The sequence below is a fragment of the Xyrauchen texanus genome, chromosome 25 (genome assembly GCF_025860055.1).
Source record: "Xyrauchen texanus isolate HMW12.3.18 chromosome 25, RBS_HiC_50CHRs, whole genome shotgun sequence".
Lineage (NCBI taxonomy): Eukaryota > Metazoa > Chordata > Actinopteri > Cypriniformes > Catostomidae > Xyrauchen > Xyrauchen texanus.
Window position 1 is genome coordinate 42,773,078 of NC_068300.1, and position 8,176 is coordinate 42,781,253.

Sequence of the window (8,176 nt, forward strand, 5' to 3'; positions counted from 1 at the left end):
AGGAATGTGTTTCCTGTCTCTACTCTCACGTTTCATATGTAGCTCAAACATGTATGTCACCCCCATATAAGGTAAAGAACTATTTCATTGGTGGGGGTCCAGTGGAATGTGTTTTTTCTGGACCATATAACAAAGTGCTGAACAATAAACTTTGAAGAAGGATCTGATAGCATTGGGTGTCTGTGTCATTTCTTTCTTCCCTCAGCTGAGCCGTATCGAGATGGGATTGTAGATCAAGAAAATAAATTCAATACATTGGATGACAAAATTATCTAACAGTTTGGGGGCTCGTCGGGATCTCTCCAGACAGGTAAGACTGATTTAATGATCAAGTATTAACCTGTATGATGAGAGATTGAATAAAACGTAGTTTATTTTGGCTCGATTTTTCTGCCTGCTGGTCTGTGATCCGATGCATAAAATTGGGAAGAAAAAACTAACTTTTGATTCTAACTCATTACAATTGCTGTTTCCCTCAGTATATTGTCAGTCTGTGTATACAGGACATTGCAGAGAAGGTTGCAGCTCAACGTCTGTCAACACTTCTGCTGCGAAACAGGAAATGCTCAACGTCGACCCAGCTCTATGGGCCGCCCACAGAGATGAGACATATGTTGCCAAACTCCACTCTAACTTGCCAGTATACTGCAAACAGTATCCTCTGTCAGAAAAACAAAAATATTAAAAGGTATTAATACAGTGTCTGAAACAAGGTATTTTAAAACCCATTCACTCATCATATAAATCACCAATTAATCCTATGAAGAAAGCTAATAATACATGGCGATTATCGCAAGAGTTGAACATATTTATGCCATTGTCATCAGTGGTGCCGGATGTGTGCACTACTATTAACAAAATTCCAGCAGACTACACTCATTTTACTATTATTAATTTGTGTTCTGCATTCTTCAGTGTCAGTCATGACTGTTACACAGCCGTGGTTCGCATTCACATATGGAGGCCAACAGTAACAGGATGCCCCAGGAATTTAGAGACTCACCTGTTGTGTTCTCTGCTGTAGTGCACACTACTTTGAAGAACACCAAGCTGCCACCTGTCTATTGCAATATGCTGACGACATCCTGCTTTCCAGCCCGAACATCAAGTTATGCACAGCCGCTTCAACTATAGTGTGCAATCTATTAGCGAAGGCTGGCTTCAAGGCATCAAAAGAAAAGCTGCAATGGGTAAAACTGAACTATCAATCTGGGTCATGAACTACAGAAAGGAACATTACGTCTCTCCAAAGACAGAGTGAAGATGATTAATACCTTCCAACACCCAAAAACAAAGACTCAAATGCAAAGATTCTTGGGTTTAGTGAACTATTGTCGAGCATGGGTGCCAAACTGCTCGTAATTTGACAAAATCCTGAGAGAAGCAACACTCTCAAGGGCTGAAAAACCTATCAAGTGGACTGCTGAAATGGACATTGCTAACAAATCATGATGGACCCTTTCATCTGTATGTGCACAAGGCGACAGGCACAGCAGCCTGATCCTCGCTCAGCAATTTTTAGAGTCAGTCGCCGAAGGCCTCCCTGCATGTTTGCAAGCAGTGACTGCTGCGGCATTGATGGTACAACATGCAGAACGTATTGTTCTCTCACATCCATTAGTTGTGCACACCTCTCACCAGGTAGGAACAATCATGCACAACACATCACAGCACAACGTTGATCGGGGTATGAAGTTATTTTATTGGCTACTGCTAATCAGACAAATAAACCAACCTCCAATGTACACGCCCCGACTTTATCATTACAAATTAAAGGTGAATTTTACAACGATCCACATGATTGAATCGATCGCCTGAAAACATACTTTATGCAGGCCACATGTTTCATCATCTGCCCTGGAGGAGGGGGACCATTGGTACGTTGATGGGTCCTGTTCCAAGCCACATGATTCCGTATACTGGTTTGGTTATGCTGTAACGGAACTCCCGAATATAATTATCGAAGCTTATTCGCTCCCATATAAATCTGAACAAGCTGCTGAGTTGTTTGTGTTGATCAGAGCATGCCATTTGGCTAAAATTAAATCAATTGATATATACACAGACTCGAAGTATGCTGATGAAGTAGCAAAGTGGGCTGCAAGGGAAGTTATGGTAAGCCCAGACCTAAATCAAGCTGAAGAGACTTTTTCCATGATACAATCAACACTGGTAAAACACAATGACATTAAATTGTTACAGGCAAATCCATCTGAATCTGACAACATTGGGCCTCAAATTAAGTGAAATCAAACTTATTGAATAAATGGGGTACAAAATGCAGTCAAATTAATCCTGGACTCATGTCTAACGTGCGCACAGAACAACAGACAAGCCTACGAAGCACGACTCATTACCACACCCAGAACTGCCGTTCCAAGACCTGAAAATAGATTTTACATATATGCTGCCATGCAGGAATAACAAATTATTACTCGTGATCATGGGCCATTTTTTTTTCTAAATGGACAGAAGCTTTCCCGTGTGTGAGGTAAAATGATAAAATGGTGAAAATTTGGCAAAATAAATAATACAGAGATTCGGTTGACTGAGCTCAGAATGTCACCATCCTCTGTTATTAATCTCTCCATTTGAAAAACTAATGGGTAGGCCTTTCCCGACCCCTTGGGTCAAAGGCCGCGCTGGCTTTCTCTCCACAGGTGACAAGGTGGTGATTGCAGAATATGTGGATTCCCTCATTAAAATATTAAATGGCATAAATGATGATATCTCTCTCACTCCCTCTGCCTGTAGAAAGCCCTACTCATCCATTTGTTCCAAATCAGCAGGTTCTGGTGAAGTGTCTGAAACCAAATAACTTAGGTGAACCAAAGTGGGCCAAACTACTGTACTGCCAGTGACCAGAACGGGGGTGCTAACTGACCTTCAACCACAGTGGATCCAGAGGAGGGCCTTACTAATTCAAGGTGAACAGTGAAAGCACTGGAGGAGCTGAACACGCAGCGCCAGTGCCCAACCAGGAATCTGCGAATTAGGAGGACCTGAGGAGGGACCCAAAACAGTCAACATGAAGACATTCCTACTGACGCTTTGCATATGGCAGACGGTCGTGCTTGCCTATGACCGTTCAGTATCAACACAACAGCAAGGAGTCACAAGTGTAATTCCAATTCCTAGAAATAATGTTGATGGTTTATGTTTTATGCTAATGTTACAAGAAAAATTTTCGGTTGGGAAGGTACGGGTAAACACCCGGAAACGAAGGTACCTAGAAGGTGATGCCTCAAGTGAACCTGAAGTATATCTACTTCATATCTACGACAGTGTTGGACAGCCAAGAGGTATTACATATTTGGATTATCTCTTGGCTAAAGATGGAGGAGGAGTATGTAAAATGTTTGGTGACATACAAATGCTGTACATACATCCCGGGTATCATTGATGATGATGGTGAATTCATGAAGGTATGAAAGGAAATGGATAAGTTGAATAGAGTATTAGCTGATAAAACAGGAGATCAGGGAATATGGGGAAATGTTTAAATATGTTTGGGTTGTTCGCGCCCTGAATGTCTTCTGTTATATCGATTGCTGTATGCATTCTACATATGTTACTTTTTGGCCCATGTTTGCTACAATTACTAATGCAAAAGTTGAATGTGATGATGCCTAATATTGCCATGCTCCATTATGTACGTATACCTAATACTGAAGTTGGTTGGGAAGGCTATGTGATCCTTTCAGGATCAAAGTGGGCAATGTGGAATAATGAAGGCCGAAACAATAAGTGCTGAACAATAAACTTTGAAAAAGGATCTGATAGCATTGGGTGTCTGTGTCATTTCTTTCTTCCCTCAGCTGAGCCATATCGAGATGGGGATTGCAGATCAAGAAAATAAATTAAATACATTGGATGACAAAATGATCTAACAATCCTTGATTCTGATTGCTTGACAAATGTTTGAATGTGTGCAATTATTTTTCAGTAAATACATGGCTATGAAGTAGTTCCAGGTCTTATCCGCATAATGGTTCCATATCACTTTGCCATATTATTTCAATTATTTATTAGAGTGGTGCAGGCTTCCACAACAAAATAACCAATTAAAACAAAGACATTACTTAAGTAAATCAGATAAGAACGATAAGCAATGTCTTTTCTTTTGAAAAGAGCCCTTGCGCTCCCTTTCGTATACTGTACATACACACACATACACTCCCATACAAATGGAGAGACTTGAGTCACGACCAGTTTTTATCATCCGAAATATGTTTTTATTTCTGTGGAAAAGCACCATCATGCTACCCCTCCCCCTTTATTTCGCTCTCACACACTCTCACACAAGGACACACACATACATCCTCATGACCAACAAACACAGCCTTCATGTCTGCGGACCCCTGCAACTGTAAACAGTTGTTTACAACAAAGGCTATATACAAGAATGGCGACACTTCCACACTGCTGCTGAGAAGAATACCTACATCATGGCTATTTGAAGCGCTATAACTGCTGACAAGAGCTGCAGCAAACCGAGGTAATCCCACACGTGATCTCTCTCAGTTTCTTTTCTCTCTCTCTCTCTCTCTCTCTCTCTCTCTCTCTCACACACACACACACACACACACACACACACACAGCGCAAGCCTCTCGCACAGCAGCGCATGCCTCTGTTACTAGTTCAAAAGCTAAGTTTTGAAACTAGCAACAAAGGCTTGGGCTGTACAAAACCAAGACTCCGAATCCATGGTGGAAGAATGTAGTTCCACTCACAAAAGCATTTTAGTGAAGAAAACGTCATGGTTACTGTTGTAACCTCCGTTCCCTGATGGAGGGAACGAGATGTTGTGTCAAATGTAGTGACACAATGGGTCTTTCTTGAGAGCCTTGCATACCTCTGAACTTAGAAAAGGCCATTGAGAAATTGGCAGACAGAATTTGCATGTCCCGCCCCCAGACATACGGGTATAAAAGGAAAACGGGCATGCGTCTATCAGTCAGGTTTTTGCACTGAGGAGCTGAGAATAAGGAATTAGAGTGGTAGGTCTAGTGTCGTGGCAAGGGGGACACAACATCTTGTTTCCTCCATCAGGGAACAGAGATTACAACAGTAACCGTGACATTCCCCTTCTGTCACTCACTTGACGCTTGTAGTGGCACGAGGGGTCCCATTTCAAAGTGCCATGCACTAGACGGTGTTACATGAACTGCTGACACAAGTGCAAGCAGGCTGTTGCGTGCTAGAAGCAACTGTATCGGCCGCACTTGATTTGTGGCCAATACACCACATGGGTTTTCCAGCCAAACGTGGGAGTGGTGCAGTGGCAGGTCCTACCTGATGAGGGAGGATCTCTACAAACACAGCGACCGGGGGCAGAGGGACTGCCCAAGAGAGATGCGGGTCCGTACCACGGAAAATACATCACAGGGAGTTGCCTGAAGAGGGAATTAACCCTTTGGAGCCCTACCCCAGGACAGAGCACTTGTGGCTCGTAGTGAGTCTGGTCGCAGATTCCTCCGCTGAATTCGCAGGCCAGAAGGCTAGGGAGGAAGAACATCCAGGAAGCTTAGTGGCTAACCTGGGAGAGAAAGTGCACTGGATCAACTTGAAGGGTGCTTGGTGCAAGCAGAACACCTGGTCGGCTGTTCTGTATTACAGAGTTCTTCTCAGTGTGGTCCAAATAGATATGCAAAGCACGTACCAGACACAGCAACGAAAGTTGGGTCTGCCTCCTCCCAGTGCAGCTTGCTTGCAGGTTCACGACCTGGTCCCTGATGGGGGTCATAGGAACCTTGGACACATAGCCCGGTCGTGGTCTTAGGATGATGTGAATATCTGTCGCTGCAAGTCCCCAACCCTCTTGATGGAAGCTTATAAATACAATCAATACTCTCTTTCTCATTCTCATGTACATTAACACAGTTGGGAGTGCTTTCACCCATGAGAGTCCGGTTTCCTCACAACACTTTGCCAATTTGTTCTTTACCGTTTGGATCTCACGCTCCACAGCGCCTCCGCTGGCGGCTCGATAAGCACAATGTGTTCTCATACTCGAACGGCCCTTCTGGGGCTTGCTGGGATACCAGCTGTGTTTTAACGCTTCGTGCCACATTGTGTGTATTACAAATAACACATCTTTTGCAAACATTCTCAGCGAATATTGTGAAGCCCTTGGTAAACCACAATTCTTTCATATGTGCAATCATTCCCCCTTTTGACACATGATCTAAACCATGCGTCAATTTAGCATAATGTTGAAAGAAATGTTTGGGTAAACAGGGCGTTCCATCAACTGATGTCCACACTCCATCTACAAGGCTGCAGCCTGACGCCTTCCAGGTGTTTTTCTCAGCTCCTGTGGAAAAAGACTGCATGCTCTGTAAACAAGGAGAAATATAGAAGTTAATGTCAACTTGTGCGCAAGTGGCGTTTTACTAGTATCTTTAGTCTGATCCGCTGCTTTTGCAGCCATAACAGCTCTGCCGTTTCCTGTTGAAATGAAACCTTTATCGTTAGTTTGCGCTGCGCATTTACAAATCGCAATTTTGTCTGGCAACAAAATGGCCTCGAGGAGGTCCGATACTAGAGACGCGTTTAGTATCGGACGCCCATCTGATTTCAAAACTTTCTGTGCTTCCACAAAGCACCAAAGTCATGCCTGACTGTGTAAATCGTCACACATCAGTTTACATGCTTCAGTCAGCACGACCAGTTCAGCTGCCTGCGCAGAATAATGTGATGGTAATTTGCCAGACATCAGAGTTTCAAATTCAGTCGTTACTGCATAACCAACTTTATTCTGTCCAGTTTGTTGATTTTTTATTTTTTATTTTAATTTTTATTTAGAAAATTGGTGTGCGTACTGGTGAATCATTGCATGGTATAATTATTCCCTCCTTCAACAGAGAATCAAATACTGGCATTATGCCCTGCAATGCCTCACGTTTGAGGGGATATTGCGCCTGACACGGTTTGTAATCAGATTTTGGGGTGACTACAACCGGCTCGCATCCCTTTATCAAACCCACATCGTACTTGTGTTTTGCCCACAATTGTGAAGGTATTTCTGCCAGAGAAATATCAATTTCTGACGCAGAAATATCCGCCACCCCCTGTTTTGTCACATCATTGTTTGCAATAGCAGTTACAGTTCTCAAAACCCGCACATTAAAATCACAGTTTGATTTAAATGCTCCAACACTTTTGCTCTGTGCTATGTCTGTATCAATTTTAACCCAGTCTGTAGCCTGCAAACAGTCATTCACAAAAAGCCCCAATTCTGCCCACTGCTTATTCGTGCGTTTGGACACCGATAAATGAGGAACACTGTGTCCTGCCATTAAATAACACTACAATTGATTTTCATTCAAACACACATACAACGCACACAAATTTTCTGTCCAGAAAATCTTGTCAAATTTCTCACTTTCATTCTTCACTCCACTAAACCAAGTTTCTTCATAGTGTGAATCATGCTCATTTACGACATGTGACGTACAATGCATTCTATCAGGCGTCATAAACTCTGTGTTGACTGGTGTTATTTGATCTTTAGCCAATTTAAAAATCATCTCTGCCCAATCAACATAATTTATCTGCCATTCGTAAGCCCACTGTGGCTCAAATTTAGAACATGTAATTTGTGGCGCTTCCTCAATGCTGATTCCGGAGAAATCAGCACAGAGGATCAAATTTAATTCACACATTAAATCTCTGGCCATTAGAGGCGCGGGACAATTGGCCGACCAGAGAAACTCGTGTTTCAGAGTTCGACCTCCCTCCGTCTCACACTCTAAGGGCTCGGTGAATTGTTCAGAGATCATATAGTGATGGTTATATGCCTGCGGCGCCGAGACAATCTCGGTTACATTTTGGAAAACACAAACACACGGTTTATTAGTAGCATTATGCTCTGGTGGAGCCGTTCTTTTTATTTTTTTGCATACAACCTCATTCATTCCTTTGCTTAATTCATTCATCATTTGCTTTCATTCTCTTCTGTCGGCTTCCTCAATCCAACAATCTATAGTCTGCTCACATTCTTTACACATATGACAACAACTTTGTTGCTTTTCACTGCTTTTTTTTTGTCCTGAAGACAGTGCCCCCGGACTTTTCTGAGTTTCACACCCGTGAAACTCAACAAAAGGCTTTATTTATGGCTAAATAATCCCTCTGTCTTTCCCGTACTCATATTAAAGAGTTAAAAGGCTT

General features: G+C 42.6%; 1 pseudogene; it reads left to right on the forward strand.

The window, feature by feature from the left end:
* Positions 1–3,832, forward strand: part of LOC127618444 (serine/threonine-protein kinase Sgk2-like) — a 37,278-nt pseudogene extending 33,446 nt beyond the window's left edge.
* The last annotated feature ends 4,344 nt before the right edge of the window (positions 3,833–8,176 follow it).